At 44.9% G+C, this 14,249-nt stretch overlaps 1 protein-coding gene across 1 annotated transcript in view; it reads right to left on the bottom strand.

Annotated features, from left to right (window-relative positions):
- The window catches only part of MOCOS (molybdenum cofactor sulfurase), a gene marked incomplete at its 5' end in the record, with an annotated part of 151,329 nt that overhangs the window by 57,745 nt on the left and 79,335 nt on the right, over positions 1 to 14,249 (bottom strand). The window lies entirely within an intron of this gene.

The raw sequence follows: 14,249 nt of genomic DNA, 5'->3' as shown, positions 1-14,249 counted from the left end.
TATGAATGATTGACTTGCGAGGCCAGTGTGTTGTGCAATTAGCTCACATGCTGTAATAAGATGGAGGGTTTGTTATCACTGTGAGTTGGGGGTGGGGGCACGAAGGGAGGCTCAGCCAATCTCAATGTATACATGGTTGTACTTTGACAATAAAGGTTCATTCATTCATACTACATGCCACTCAAGCAAGCAGAGGAAACAAATGAACATTTTCTAACCAGCTAAGTAAAGTGTGCAGGTAATATCAACCGGAGGTAAACCCTGCAGCAAGTTCAACAGGTTCCTGCTGTACCTAGCTGACAACTATCATCTGAAAGATAGAGGCGGGAAGGAGTGCTGTTTGTAGGAATTATTGGAGAGTGATCATGTCATACTAGAATTCAATATAATACAGGTAAACTAACTGAATGAAATTGAACAAATGTTTTAGACTTTAAGAGAGCTAATTTCAACAAGCTAAAAGAGAAACTAGGGAGGATTCCCTAGATAGAAATCCTAATGGGATAAAAAGTTCAGCATATTCAGGAAACTCTGAAAAATGAAGTAATAAAGGCCCAAACAAAACTATAAAGGTAAAGGTAAAGGTTCCCCCGCACATGCGTGCTAGTCGTTTCCACCTCTAGGGGCCGGTGCTCATCTCCGTTTCAAAGCCGAAGAGCCAGTGCTTGTCCGAGGACGTCTCCGTGGTTATGTGGCCAGCATGACTAGACGCTAAAGGCACATGGAACGCTGTTACCTTCCCACCATAGTGGTCCCTATTTTTCTACTTGCCTTTTTACGTGCTTTCGAACTGCTAGGTTGGCAGAAGCTGGGACGAGTAACAGGCACTCACTCTGTTACGCGGCACTCGGGATTCGACCCGCCAAACTGCCGACCATCTGATCGACAAAACTATACTACAGAGGGGAAAAAAAACCCAAGATCTCCAGATGAACCAGCATATTGCATAAAGAGTTCTCTGACACACTGAAGGACAAAATGGATAATTATAAAAAATAGAAAGAGGAGCATACAACTAAAACAGAATACCAACAAGTAGCCTAAATATGCATGGATGGAATCAAGAAGGTTAAGGGTCAGAATGAACTAAGACTTACAACAAATGCCAAAATTAAGCAAAAAACACCTTCTTTTAACATATAAAGAACAAGAAGAAAGTCAAGGAAATGGACAGGCTATTAATGGGAGAAGATGGCAAAAAGGCGATGAGCAGCAGGGAGAAAGCTGAACTGATTTATTTATTCTTTTCATCTGTCTTCATACAAAAGGAAAAAATACTCCTACCTACCAAAAATAGCACCAAGGGAGACAGAAGAAGAATGAAGGTCAAAATAGGTAAGAAATTGCTATGAAAACACTTATCCATTCTAGAGGAATTCGAATTACAGGTACCAGATGGTTTACATCCCAGGATTCTGAAGGAGTTGGGTCCTTGGAATCACTTCAGAGTTTCTGGAGTAGGGGGGATCTGCAAGAGCACTGGAAAAGAACTGATGTGTTTCCAATCTTCACTTAACAGGGGTGTCCAAACTTTTTTCAAAGAGGGCCAGATTGGATGAAGTGAACATGCTGGAGGGCCGAACATTTTTCCGAACATTCTTTGAACAATTACAATTAAATGCAAATGAATTATTTTATGCCAAGTTAATTGCAAATGGCATACTTTTCATTTTATAACATTAAGATCAACTGACTGCTGAGTTTTCACAATGTATTTTATGTGCAAAACAAGAGGCTTGACAGAACAGTGGAGCCTAAGGGGAGACATACAGGCACCCTGCCCCCTCCACTCTCATTCACTCACCTTTGCTTGGAAAAGTTTCTCTCGGTCTCATTCACTCATGTTTTGTTTGCAAAAGCTTCTCTCTCGCTCTCTCATTCCCTCACTCTTGCTCCAAAAAGCCTCTTTCATGCTCTCATTCACTCACACTGCTCAATAAATGTTTCTCTCTCTCGCTCTCATTCACTCACCAACTCAAAAGGCCAGCCGCGGCGCCTCCATTGACTTCCATGGGGACGCTTGGCAATTAAAACCACTCCCGCTACTGCTGCTAACTTTTTCACTTGCTGCTTGGTTCTGATTTAACCGGCAGAAACAAATCCCCGAGCCAGCCCCCATGGCAGCAGCGAGCCCCAAGGAGCGGGGCGGCCCAGTGTGCTCGCCGAGACGCTGGAGCGAGATTGCCCCCAACAATCTGAACACGAGATCGGCATTTCTCAGCCCGCGCTGATCTCGCGTTCCTTACAATCTCCCTCTCTTTGTTTCAGTTTGCTTTCTACATTTGGGATGAAGACTCGAGGTTCGGCATTTCTCTGCGCCCGCTGATCAGTGCGTGTGGAGAAATGCCCATTCCCTCTGCTGAGCCATCCCAGTTACTTCCCTGGAGCACCTCCATATCTTGCAAGGGTGCACAGGGAATCCACGTTTCTCTGCGCTCGCTGATCAGCGCGTGGGGAGAAACGCCCATTCCCTCTGCTGAGCCATCCCAGTTGCTTGCGTTGCAGAAGGCAAGTATTTGGGATGAAGACTCGAGATTCGGCATTTCTCAGCCCGTGCTGATCTCGCCCTCCTTACAGTCTCCCTCTCTTTGTTTCAGCTTGCTTTCTGCATTTGGGACAAAGACTGGAGACTCGAGAGAGGGAGATTGTAAGGAGCGCGAGATCAGCACTTTTTGCATTTGGGACAAAGACTCGAGATTTGGCGTTTCTCAGCCCGCGCTGATCTCGCGCTCCTTACAGTCTCCCTCTCTCGAGTCTTCATCCCAAATGCAGAAAGCAAGCTGAAACAAAGAGAGGGAGACTGTAAGGAGGGCGAGATCAGCGCGGGCAGAGAAATGTCGAATCTCGTGTCTTCGTTCCAAATGATTGCCTTCCGCAATGCAAGCAACTGGGATGGCTCAGCAGAGGGAATGGGCATTTCTCCACATGCAGGAGAGGTTTGTTAGGGAGGCGGTGGTCCGGCGTTGTTTACCTCCTTCCTGTGTGTGTGTGTGTGTCAGACCTGTGGGGAACAGCTGGTAGAGGTGGCCGTCCGGCATTCCCCCCCTCCTGTGTGTGTGTGTCGGGCCCACAGAGAGATGCAAACACCAGACTGCCACCACCTCTACCAGCCGTTCCCCACAGGTCCGAGACACACACGCACACACAAAAACGAGAGGGGGAAAAATGCTGGACTGCTGCCTCCCTACCAGCCGTTCCCCGCGGGTCCAACACACACACACACACACACACACACACACACACAAATGAGAGGGGGGGAAATTGCAGACTGCCGCCTCCCTACCAGCCTCCCTACCAGCCGTTCCCCGCAGGTCCAACACACACATACACAAACGAGAGGGAAGAAAATGCCAGACTGCCGCCTCCCTACCAGCTGTTCCCCGCGGGTCCAACACACAAAGACACAGAGAGAGAGAGAAGGGGGAAAAGAAGGAGGGGATCTGTCTGGCAGCACCCGAGACTCCATATGCTGCTCAGAAACACCCTCTCACCGCCCTCCCTCCTGTGGCAGACAGTCTTCTGCTTGCCGCCCTCAATCAGAAGGGAGGGCCGTGGGAGGGCCGCATTTACACAGAGCAGGGAGGGCTGTTAGAGGGCCGTATTAAACCGCCCCCCGGGCCACAAATGGCCCGCGGGCCGGACTTTGGACATGCCTGACTTAGGAGAAAAGGTGGATCCTGGAAACAATAGGCCAATCAGCTTGACATCAATATCTGGGAAAATCTTGGAAATGATAATCAAGCAGTGGATTTGTGAGCACCTAAACATGAACAAGGTGATTACTAGAAGCCAGCATGGGTTTGTTAAAGACAGATCATGCCAGGCATTTTTTGCGGAAGTGGCTAAATTAATGGATCAGGGAAATGCAGTGGTTATAGCATATTTGAACTTCAGTAAGGCTTCTTGATAAGTTAGAACAATGTGGGATAGTTACCATCAGCAGATAGATTAATAGTTGTTTGAACAACTGCACTCAGCATGATTTCCCCAATATCTACATGGAGAGAAGCATACAGTGAGGTTCCTCAAGGTTCTGTCTTGGGCCCAGTGCTCTTCAAAATTTTCATAAATAATCTAAGATTAGTGGTTTTCAAACTTTTCTTCACCACTGACCCCTTTAAATACCTTTTGTGGCCACGGACTACAGCCACAGACCCCCAAGAGGTAATTCAAGATTTAAATCGTAACATTTTTTGAGCTTTCATGTACCCCTTGTGATGATATTGCAACCCAACCCCCACAGTAGTCCACAGACCACAGGTTGCGAACCTCTGATCTAGATGAAGCCTATATATTGCACTGGGCACTCCAAACATGGAGACATTTCTTAAAAGGAGGGGGAACCCCTTTTAAAATATGGGCTGACCATAAGAACTTAGAAGCTCTAACCACCACCACCACCACCCACCGAGGTTATCATTCAAAGATAAGCCTAAAATCCTCATTCAAAGAGGAGCCTAAAATCCTCTGGAGGGACATTTCAATGGACTTCACAGAACTGCCTGAAAGCTCAGGCAATACAGAGATTTGGTCATAACTGACTTGTTTTCCAAACAAGTGCACTTTATGTCCTGTCAGAAAATCCCCTCCTCTTGCACTTGAGCAAGGTTGTTTGTGCATGGAGCTTCAGAGAGAATAATCTCGGATAGTGGAGTTCAATTCACTTTGCAGTTTTGGCAAGAGTTTTAAAAACTTTTGGAGATCACGCAAGGACTTAGCTTCTTGCATCATCTGGAAACTAATGGTGCCTGTGAATGTACAAATGGTGTACTGGAGCAGTATCTCCGATCTTACATTAATTATCCACAAGACAATTGGGCATATCTCCTATCATTCACTGAGATTATTTACAACAACTCAGTGCACATTAGCACTGGTTTTAAAGTGGCCATGGGGCAGAACTTTGTATCTACTCCTGAATATCCCTGGCAATCATGATTATGATTTTTCTGTGTGTTTCTCCCTCCCTACCCTTTCCTCTTTTCTCTACAGGACTGAGGTCTCTGTCAAGGAGGCCAGAATGTCACATCTGCCATCATTGGCTTGGCACCTCACTGGCATCCTGCCATCAAAGGCTAGGAGGGGGAAGGGGAACATCAGGGGAACAAATGGGCAAACAGCCTGGACCAAGCATTAGCTAAAAAGTCTTTCACCCCAGGAGATATTGCAGTGTGAAATTGAAACGGTTAAAGTATTGAGGCGAAAGAACTTGTCTGAGCCATAACCTTGGGGGCGGGGGGTTAGAGCTTCTAAGTTCTTATGATCAGTCCATACTTCAACAGGGGTTCCCCCCCTTCTAAGAAATGTCTCTAAGCTAGGAGTGCCCAGCACATCGCATAGGCTTCCTTTTCCCAAAGGCCCACCTGCATTCAGTCTCAGTAAGCTTTTTGGAAGTATATAAGACATGGTTACAGGATTTCCTGCTCATTTTTCTGCAGGAGCACTACCTTCATTGCAACATTACTGGCATCTGCTTGAATGACAAAGGAGGCACTGGGGTCTGGGTGTTTCAGCACTGGCTCAGCTGTGAACAGGTACTTAAGTTTTTTGAATGGCACTTGGCATTCCACTGTCCATTTCAGTGGATGGCTGGGCTTGGTTTCCTTTCCCCCTTCACCTTTAGCAGGTTGGTACTGGGGAAGGCTATTTGGGCAAATGATTGGATGACTGGCAGTAAAAGTTCGCAAATCCCAGGAAGCTTTGTAGCTTGTAAGAGTCCACCTAGGTTTTTTTGAGAATGCTGAGTCTTTCTCAGGTTGCACAGTCTTGGGTAATTGCGAGCTCTCCTGCTTTTCATCAAGCTGTCATTCCCCCCTCCCAATCAACCCAACTGACATATTCCCCCATGTCCCCCTCCCCCTCCTAGCCTTTGATGGCAGGTTGCCAGCAAGGTGCCAAGCCAATGATGGCAGACCTGACAGTGACACTCTGGGCAGGACAATACATACAATTCCATGTTATGACAGATGTGTGGCCACCAAAACACTTGCCCCACCAAGGTGTCCTACAGCTGGGTTGTCATGGCACTGACATAGGATCAGGCCTCCAGAGGACTGCTCAGGCACATAAATCCTTCCTGAAAATGTAGCAAATCATCATTGAAGTGTGACCTGATGGGGTCCTGACAGAGTCCAATTCTACATAATGAGCTGCAACAAAGGAATCCTGACACTGCATCATCCAGATCTGTTCCTTAAGGTTGACAGGCAACTGCCTGGCTGCAAACTTTCCCACTGGAATCACCAACCGAAGCGACACCTTGTCCTTGTCCAGGTATATGTGGGTTTCCACAACAGCACATCAGTCCTACAGCCTCCAGGACTGTAGGTCACTCAAAAGGCACACTGGGAAAATAGACAGACCGTCAGATCTGGCATTGGTTAAGTCTCTACGCTGTCTTCAGGTGTTCACGTGATCCATCAATACCTTGATTTGGGGGTAGTGAGGCCCTTCTAGGTGGTTCCACCAGACCTGAAAGGCAACCTTGACTGCCAGCAATTCTTTATCCCAGATCCTATAATTATGCTTTGTGGGATTGTGCTTGCATGAATTATTGGTGTAAGAGTTCCCTGGAATCCGAAGAGGCTTGTAGCAACACTGTTCTGATGGTGGTGTCCAAAGCATAGGTCTCAACTACAAATAGTTGCAATAAATCAGGATGGCTAAGGATGGGATCTGCAGCAAAGACCAATTTCAGGGTCTTGAAGGCTTTTTGCTCAGCTGAACTCCACATAAACCTCACCCCATTCTGCAGCAACTAAGTCAAAGGGGTGGTGATGATGACAAACCATGGAATGAAAGTCTGATAATAGTTGGAAAACCTCAGGAGCCACTGAACATATTTCATTCAGCACAGGAGCTGCCAATATGGTAAGGCCTCAGTTTTCTCAGGTTCCATGGTGATGCCAGCAGGTGAAATCCAATGCCCCCAAAAGTCTACATGATCTGTGCAAACTGGCACTTTTCACACTTAGAGATGGTTTTCTCACAAGCATTGCAGTACAGTTCGCTCATGTGTCCAATGCTCTTCGGTAACAATGAATACACCAGAATGTCACCAGGTATATAACCATAAATGAGTCCAATAAATCACGGAACATGACATGTATGATATGCATAAACATGGCAGGGAGATTGGTAAGCTGGAATGTCATTCAAGTATACTCAAAGTGACAGTATTGGGTTCAGGAGGCCATTTTTCATTTGTCCCCCTTCTGGATTCACACTAGATTATATGTGCCCCACAAGTCCAACTTTGTGAAGATGCTCGCCCACCATCACTGCTCCATCAGCTCCAGAATTAGTGGAAGTGGATATTGGTTCTTTACAGTGAAAGCATTGAGCTTGTGGTAGTCACAGCAAAGCCTCATCTTTGACTTCTTTTTCATGAAGAGGTTGGGAGCTGCTAAATGGGATGCTGGGTGATGAATCCCTTTCACAAGTTCTTTCAACAAAATCCTAGCATCAACAGCCCTTCTGGGAGTGGTGAGCCATGGTCTGGCACCCCCCCCCCCTTGCATGAGTTCCTCAGATGGTTGAGGCTCCTTTCAGGTCTTTGCTGGCATGGATGTTTCTGTCCCCATTTCCATGCCTTCTGTTACTGTAGCTGCCCATCAATATGAAGACAGAGGTGTAAGAGCACCTGTAAGGTACTGGGGCACTCCGTCCAGGCCAACTCATCCAGAAGCTCTAAGGACAGACCCTCCTGGAATTGGTCCATGAGGGTCTCCTCATTTCACCACAGGTCCTGGCTTATTAGCCAGAAATCAATAATGTAGCCATAATTGGCCATTGCCCCTGCTTTAGCTTCTGCAAACACCAATTCACTGTCTGGGATCCTCGAACATAGCCTTCAATTTAGTACAAAACTCTGCCTAATCATCCAGGAGAAGGCTGTGCTCTATGATTAGCACTGGGCCAGTCAGGAGGCTGATGACAAACCCCACCTTTTCCCAATCCATCTGGAAGTTATCCAGCCACAAATCATAAAGAGCTGGCAGTGTCCCCAAAATGTGGGAGAGTGCTCCAAAGTTGTCTGGCATGGATACCAGGCATTTCTGACGAAGATGAGCTGGGACTGCCACTTGCATCTGGGCCAACTGTGAGAAGAGCAGGACCATTTCCTGGGCAAGCTGTGCATTGTCTGCCAGCAACTGCTCCATCCTTTTGAAGAACAGGCTTCTCTGGGAGGGGGTGAATGTGAGCTGGAACAACATGTGTGACTGCACTCACAGACACACAGCGGTAGGTTAAAAAGTCTTTATTGAGCTGCCCAAGCCTAAATATACAGTCCCCAGTAGCCCTTCAATAACTAAAGCCCACACACCCCCTCTGAGTTCCACCAGGGGTTCTAAGGAGCCAGCAAGAGGAGTGGTCTGAATTCCTGAAGCCAGGCAGAAGCCAGAACAAAGGCATTCAACAAGAAAAGTGTTCCAAAGGCTTGAATTAGTCCACGGGGCAAGGCAAAACATAATAAGCAGGAATCACAGAGCAAGGAATCCACACATGTTGTTCCAGCAATGCCCATCTCATTGGGCCAGATCAAATAGGTAATGCCAGTATAGCCCCTCACAATGTGTAAGGCTACTTTCTCGCAAGTAACCTGGCTGACCAGGGTTATTCCCATTGCATCTCTGCCCTGCTTTTATTCTTTGCGGGAAGCCTCCAGACTAACTTGCTGCAGCTGCAGCTCCCTCTGCTCAGGCTCAGCCTGCAGTCCTTCATTCAGGGTGTAGCTGCTCCATCTAGCTACAGCCCTCTGCTCCTTGGTCCATGTCTTCATGCAACCACCTAAGGCAAGATGGCAGCACCAAGATGTCCCATTCTTTTGTCTGGTGGGGTCTAGGAAAAGATCCTTATCTGCTATTGCTCCCACCCTGCAGAATATTCTTTCCCTGATGGTGAGGTGGGCCCCTATTTTCTTGGCCTTCCATAAATGTATAAAAATATGACTCTGTGCCATTGCTTGAGACAAGCAGAGGAGCACATATGGAGCTGGTACATGCCCTGAAAGCCCTCCCCTCACCCCTAATTTTTAACATTCCTTGCCTGTTTTACATTTTATATATTACTTTTATGAATTACTGTTAGGGAGAGGGTTGGCTCTTAAATACCATAGATATATAGGTAGGTAGGTAGGTAGGTAGTAGGTAAGTACGTAGGTACTTACTGTAATTTAAGAACCACACTGAAAATTAAAGGAGACAAGAGGATTTTTGATGAGTAGCAAGAAATACCTAAATAGATTGAGAAGAAATCTACTTGTAATAGATTTTAGAATTATCAAACTGTAATGGACAAATTAAAAACAAAAACTTTAAAAAACCTCAAAAAACCCCTCAGATATAAAGAGGTGATATAGGAAGCATATCGAGGTTCAGCCACAAAGGACTCAGATGCCTATATACTAATAGTCAAATTTTGAAGAAAGAACAGGGTGAACTTGAAATACTAGTATATGAGGGCAGACATGATATACAGTACTGTGCAAAAGTATTAAGCAGTTGTGCAAAACTGCTGTGCATTAAGAATGCTTTCAGAAATAGAACTATTAACAGTTTATTTTTTATCAATTAACAAAATGGAAGTAAATGAACAAAAGACAAATACAAATCAAATCAATACTTGGTGTGATAACTCATTCTAGATTTACAGGATTTCTGCACAACTGTCTAAAAGTTTTGCACAGTACTACACTTGCCATTACTGAAACCTGGTGGGATGACACTCACAATTAGAATGAGCTGCTGGAAGAATATAAACTGTTCAAAAGAAACAGACCTAACATAAGAGCAGATAGAGCTGCATTATATGTAAGAAATCACTACTTTGCTACAGAAATGTGTAAAACTAAGCCTCCCCAAATATATATCGGTTAATTCTCCAGGCCACTCAACCAAGTACAAGAAATTGATCAAATTTTGCCATTAACTAATGTGCAGAAACACACCAAAGTAATAATGGGGACTTAACTACTCTGACATCAATTGGGAGACAAACTCTGCATCAAGTGGGAGACCAAACAGATTCCTGATAAGCCTAGTTGACAATTTTGTCATCCAAAAGGTAGAACTAGAGGGTCAATTATACTGGGATTAATTCTTACTAACAGAGAAGATATGACAAAGAGGGTTGAAATTGCAGGAACTTTGGAAGAGAGTGACCATGTCACATTCGAATTCAATACAATGCAGATACAAGCAAAGAACAAAATTAAAACTAGTGTCTTAATTTTGAAAAGAACTGATTTCAACAAAATTAGAGAAAGCTTAGGAAGGAAGGAAGGAAGGAAGGAAGGAAGGAAGGAAGGAAGGAAGGAAGGAAGGAAGGAAGGAAAATCTTAAAAGGGAAAACAACTCAAAAAGCTTGGGAAACTCTGAAAAATATAATTATAAAAGCCCAGTCCAGCACAGTATCATTGAAAAAGAACAATAAGAAATCCAAGAAGAAACCAGCATGGTTGCATAAAGAACTCTCTGAAAGACAAAAAGGACATGTGTAAAAAAAATGGAAATAGGGACACATAACTAAGGCAGAATACCATCATATAGCCCGACTTTGCAAAGAGGAAAGCTAAGGCTCAAAGTGAACTAAGCTTGCAACAAATGTCAAAAATAATTAAAAACAGGGTTTTTCTCAATTGGTAAAAAATAAAAAATAAAAGTCAAGGAAACAATCGGTCCACTAATGGGAGAAGATGGCAAGGAAGTAATGGGCAGCAGGAAGAAAGCAGAGCCGCTTAATTCATTCTTTGCATCTGCCTTTACACAAAAGGAAAAAAATACCCAAGCCTACAAAAAAAAACAGAATCATAAAACACAGACTAGAAATGCAAACTAAATTGGCAAGAAAATGTTAAAACAATGTCTATCTACCCTAGACAAGTTCAAATTATCAGAACCAGATAGATTACATCCCAGAGTTCTGAAAGAGCTGGTAGATATATCTCAGAAACACTGAACCATATCTTTCAAAGATCTTGGAGCACTAGGGAACTAACAGAAGACTGGAAAAGAGCTGATGTGGTTTCCATTTTCAAAAAAGAGAAAATATGGATCCAAGAAATTACCTAGATCAACACTTCTACTTAGGCCAAGCTAACTAGACCAGGGATGTCAAACTCAATTTCACTGAGGGCCTCATTAGCATTGTGGTTGCCCTGGGAGGGGTATGTGTGGCCAGGGTGGGCACGGCCTACTGGGTGGGCATGGCTGGGGTGGGTGTGGTCTACTGGGTGGGCATCAAGGGTGCTTGTGGGGGCCTGGGCAGATCTGAGGATCACCGCAGAGGGGGATAGGAATGGGGCAAGCGCCAAGACATGGCCCACTGGAGGAGCCTCACTGTCCCTCTCAGGTCATGTGGGGGGGCTGGAGGTGGCGTGGGCTGCCCGGAGCCCTAGGCAGCCCGGCCTTTGAGCTCCTGTGGCACTAAGCCCAGCCCCACTTCCCCAAGGGGACGCCCAGCTGTGCTTACCTCCTCCTCAAGACTGCTGTTGCTGTGCTTGCTTTCCTTAGCCAGGTTGCTCAGGATGGGTACGAAGGCAAAGTCAGAGGAGACCTGTCTTTGTATCCAAAACATCCTTCACAATAGGATGGGACACTCCCAGGATAGGCCAAGAGGAGGGGGCTAGAGGATGGTGAAAAGGCAGCAGGGTAGGAGTAAGGCAGAATTTCCCTCAGATCCTCCCTCCCTCTCCTTCCTTCCTTCCTTCCTTCCTTCCTTCCTTCCTTCCTTCCTTTCCTTAAGACCAGAGTGGTGGGAAAATATTTGAGATGAGGGATAGATAAAAACAGGCAAGAAACGAAAAGTGACACCTCCCCACGCGCGTCCAGGGTATGAGGCTGATCTGGCAGGGGTTGATCCCTCACTGTTTCCAGATAACCTTGTGGAGCTAAGACTGAATGCATTTCAGCATAGATGGCCACCATGAAATTATACATTGGCTCCCGGCCGCCCTGGGCAGGGGCCAAGGCAACAGGGGCCATTCCGTCACTGTTTCCAGGATTTATTATTAATTTATTAATAATAAATGCTTCTGCTGCCTGGATCCAGTGCTGCAGAGAGATTTTGCACACACACCCACAGCCAATCTGGGTGGCAGAAGCATTTTCCAGGCCTCCGGAGCTCGCATCCATGGTCTCGCGGCGATTTTGGGGCATGCAAGCAGCCTGATCTGCACTGCAGAGGCCTGGAAAATGTTTCTGCTGCCTGGATCTAAGGCTGCAGTGCGATTTCATGCACCACCACCACCACAGCCAATCCGGGTGGCAGAAGCATTTTCCAGGCATCCAGAGCCCATATCTGGCTGCTGGGGTGCCGCAAAAATTGCTCCAGGAGCTTATCAGACTCATGTTGACAGCTGCCTCCACCATCCAGCCCAGATATGTCCAGCAGCTCTTGCAGCTGCTGCCTGACTCTCAGTGCAGAGAGAAAGAGAGAGTGCAGGTGCACGTGGAGAGGTGGAGGGAAGCAGCCTGGCCCTGCCTCCTTCTGGGGCGATGGTGTGCATGCCCACAGGGATGGCTCTGCATGCCTCCTGTGGCACACGTGCCATAGGTTCACCACCACAGGCTTAGTACTTTATAGCTGTCTCTAAGTGGTTTACAGAACCAGCATATTGCCCCCAACAATCTGGGTCCTCATTGTACCGACCTTGGAACGAAGGAAGGTTGAGTCAATTTTAAGCCATTCAGGATTGAACTACTAGCAGTTGGCAGTGAGCTCTTTTATTTATTTATTATTCAAATTTATAGAATGACTCTTCTTATTGAAGGTGACTAAGGGCAATACAAGGGACGCGGTGGCTCAGTGGGTTAGGACGCTGAGCTTGTCGATCAGAAGGTCGGCAGTTTGGCGGGTCGAATCCCGAGCACCGCGTAACAGAGTAAGCGCCTGTTACTCGTCCCAGCTTCTGCCCACCTAGCAGTTCGAAAGCATGTAAAAATGCAAGTAGAAAAATAGGGACCACTATGGTGGGAAGGTAATAGCGTTCCGTGCGCCTTTGGCATCTAGTCATGCCGGCCACATGACCACGGAGACGTCGTCGGACAAGCGCTGGCTCTTCGGCTTTGAAACGGAGATGAGCACCGGCCCCTAGAGTCGGAAACGACTAGCACACATGTGCGGGGGAACCTTTACCTTTACTAAGGGCAATACACAATCAAAGTAAAACCATATATAAAAACCACAAATCTAACAAATATAAAAATCACATTAACAGTAAAAACAGAGATACAGGCTCTGGGCAAAGAGAGAATACAAAAACAAAAAATTATTTAAAAATAAATAAAAAAGTTATATTCTGAATAGAGATAATAATTTTAGGACTACAATTTTTTCAGATGCAGATTAGATCAAGTCATGAGTTTTCAAGTAGAAAATGTTTCTCTTTTAAATAGAGAGATATCTTATTTATGCATGCAATTAATAGTCTTTCTTTACTGGGTGACTTAAGACTATAGTCTGGATGAAATTTTAGAGTAAAGCACAAATTTAGAATTAAGAAACACATGGCACAACTATTCCCAACAGGCAACAATCCACTATAAAAGAATTGCCTTATTAAGGAAATAATAAATTACAAAAAATTAAAAATTAAAGCCTCCTATGAAGAGAATTCTACTATTATTTGTACTGGTCTGTTCCAATGATCAATAACACATTGTCCAACTTTCCTGTTATATTTGTTCTGAATCTTCTTTTGGTTAATTTCTGTTCACAAATTTTTATTTTGTTCCTTTTTTTCAACAGAAAACAATTTCACCCCTTCTAATTTTTCCTTGCAGTGTTTTCCTTCCAGACCTACATCAATTTGTTAATGATACTCCTAAAATGCAGTGTCCAGAAATTCAATGATATTCTAGATCTATTATGATCAATGTAAAATAGAAAGGAGTGAGATATTTTCTTGATCTTAATGTTATTTGTTTGTTGATGCAACCTAGGAATGTATTCCTTTTGAAGCTAATTCATGTTATATACTACTGCTCAGCTTGTGATGTATGTAAGCAACTCAAATACTTTTCACATTTGCTGTATTTAAATATGGTTCTCACCATCCTATACTGATGCCTTAATTTGTCCTATCTAAACGTGCAACTTTCAATTTATTCCTATTAAAATTCATTTTCTTGATTTCTCTACATTATTCCAGCTTATCAAAATCCTATCTTTGTGCCATCTGCAAATTTGGTAACTACATTTTCAATTTCATCCAAATCCATATATTTATCTGTGTGTGTGTGTGTGTG

This window comes from Vipera berus, assembly GCF_964194415.1.
Source record: "Vipera berus genome assembly, chromosome: Z".
In the NCBI taxonomy this organism is placed as follows: domain Eukaryota; kingdom Metazoa; phylum Chordata; class Lepidosauria; order Squamata; family Viperidae; genus Vipera; species Vipera berus.
This window is presented reverse-complemented; position numbering and strand designations above follow the sequence as displayed.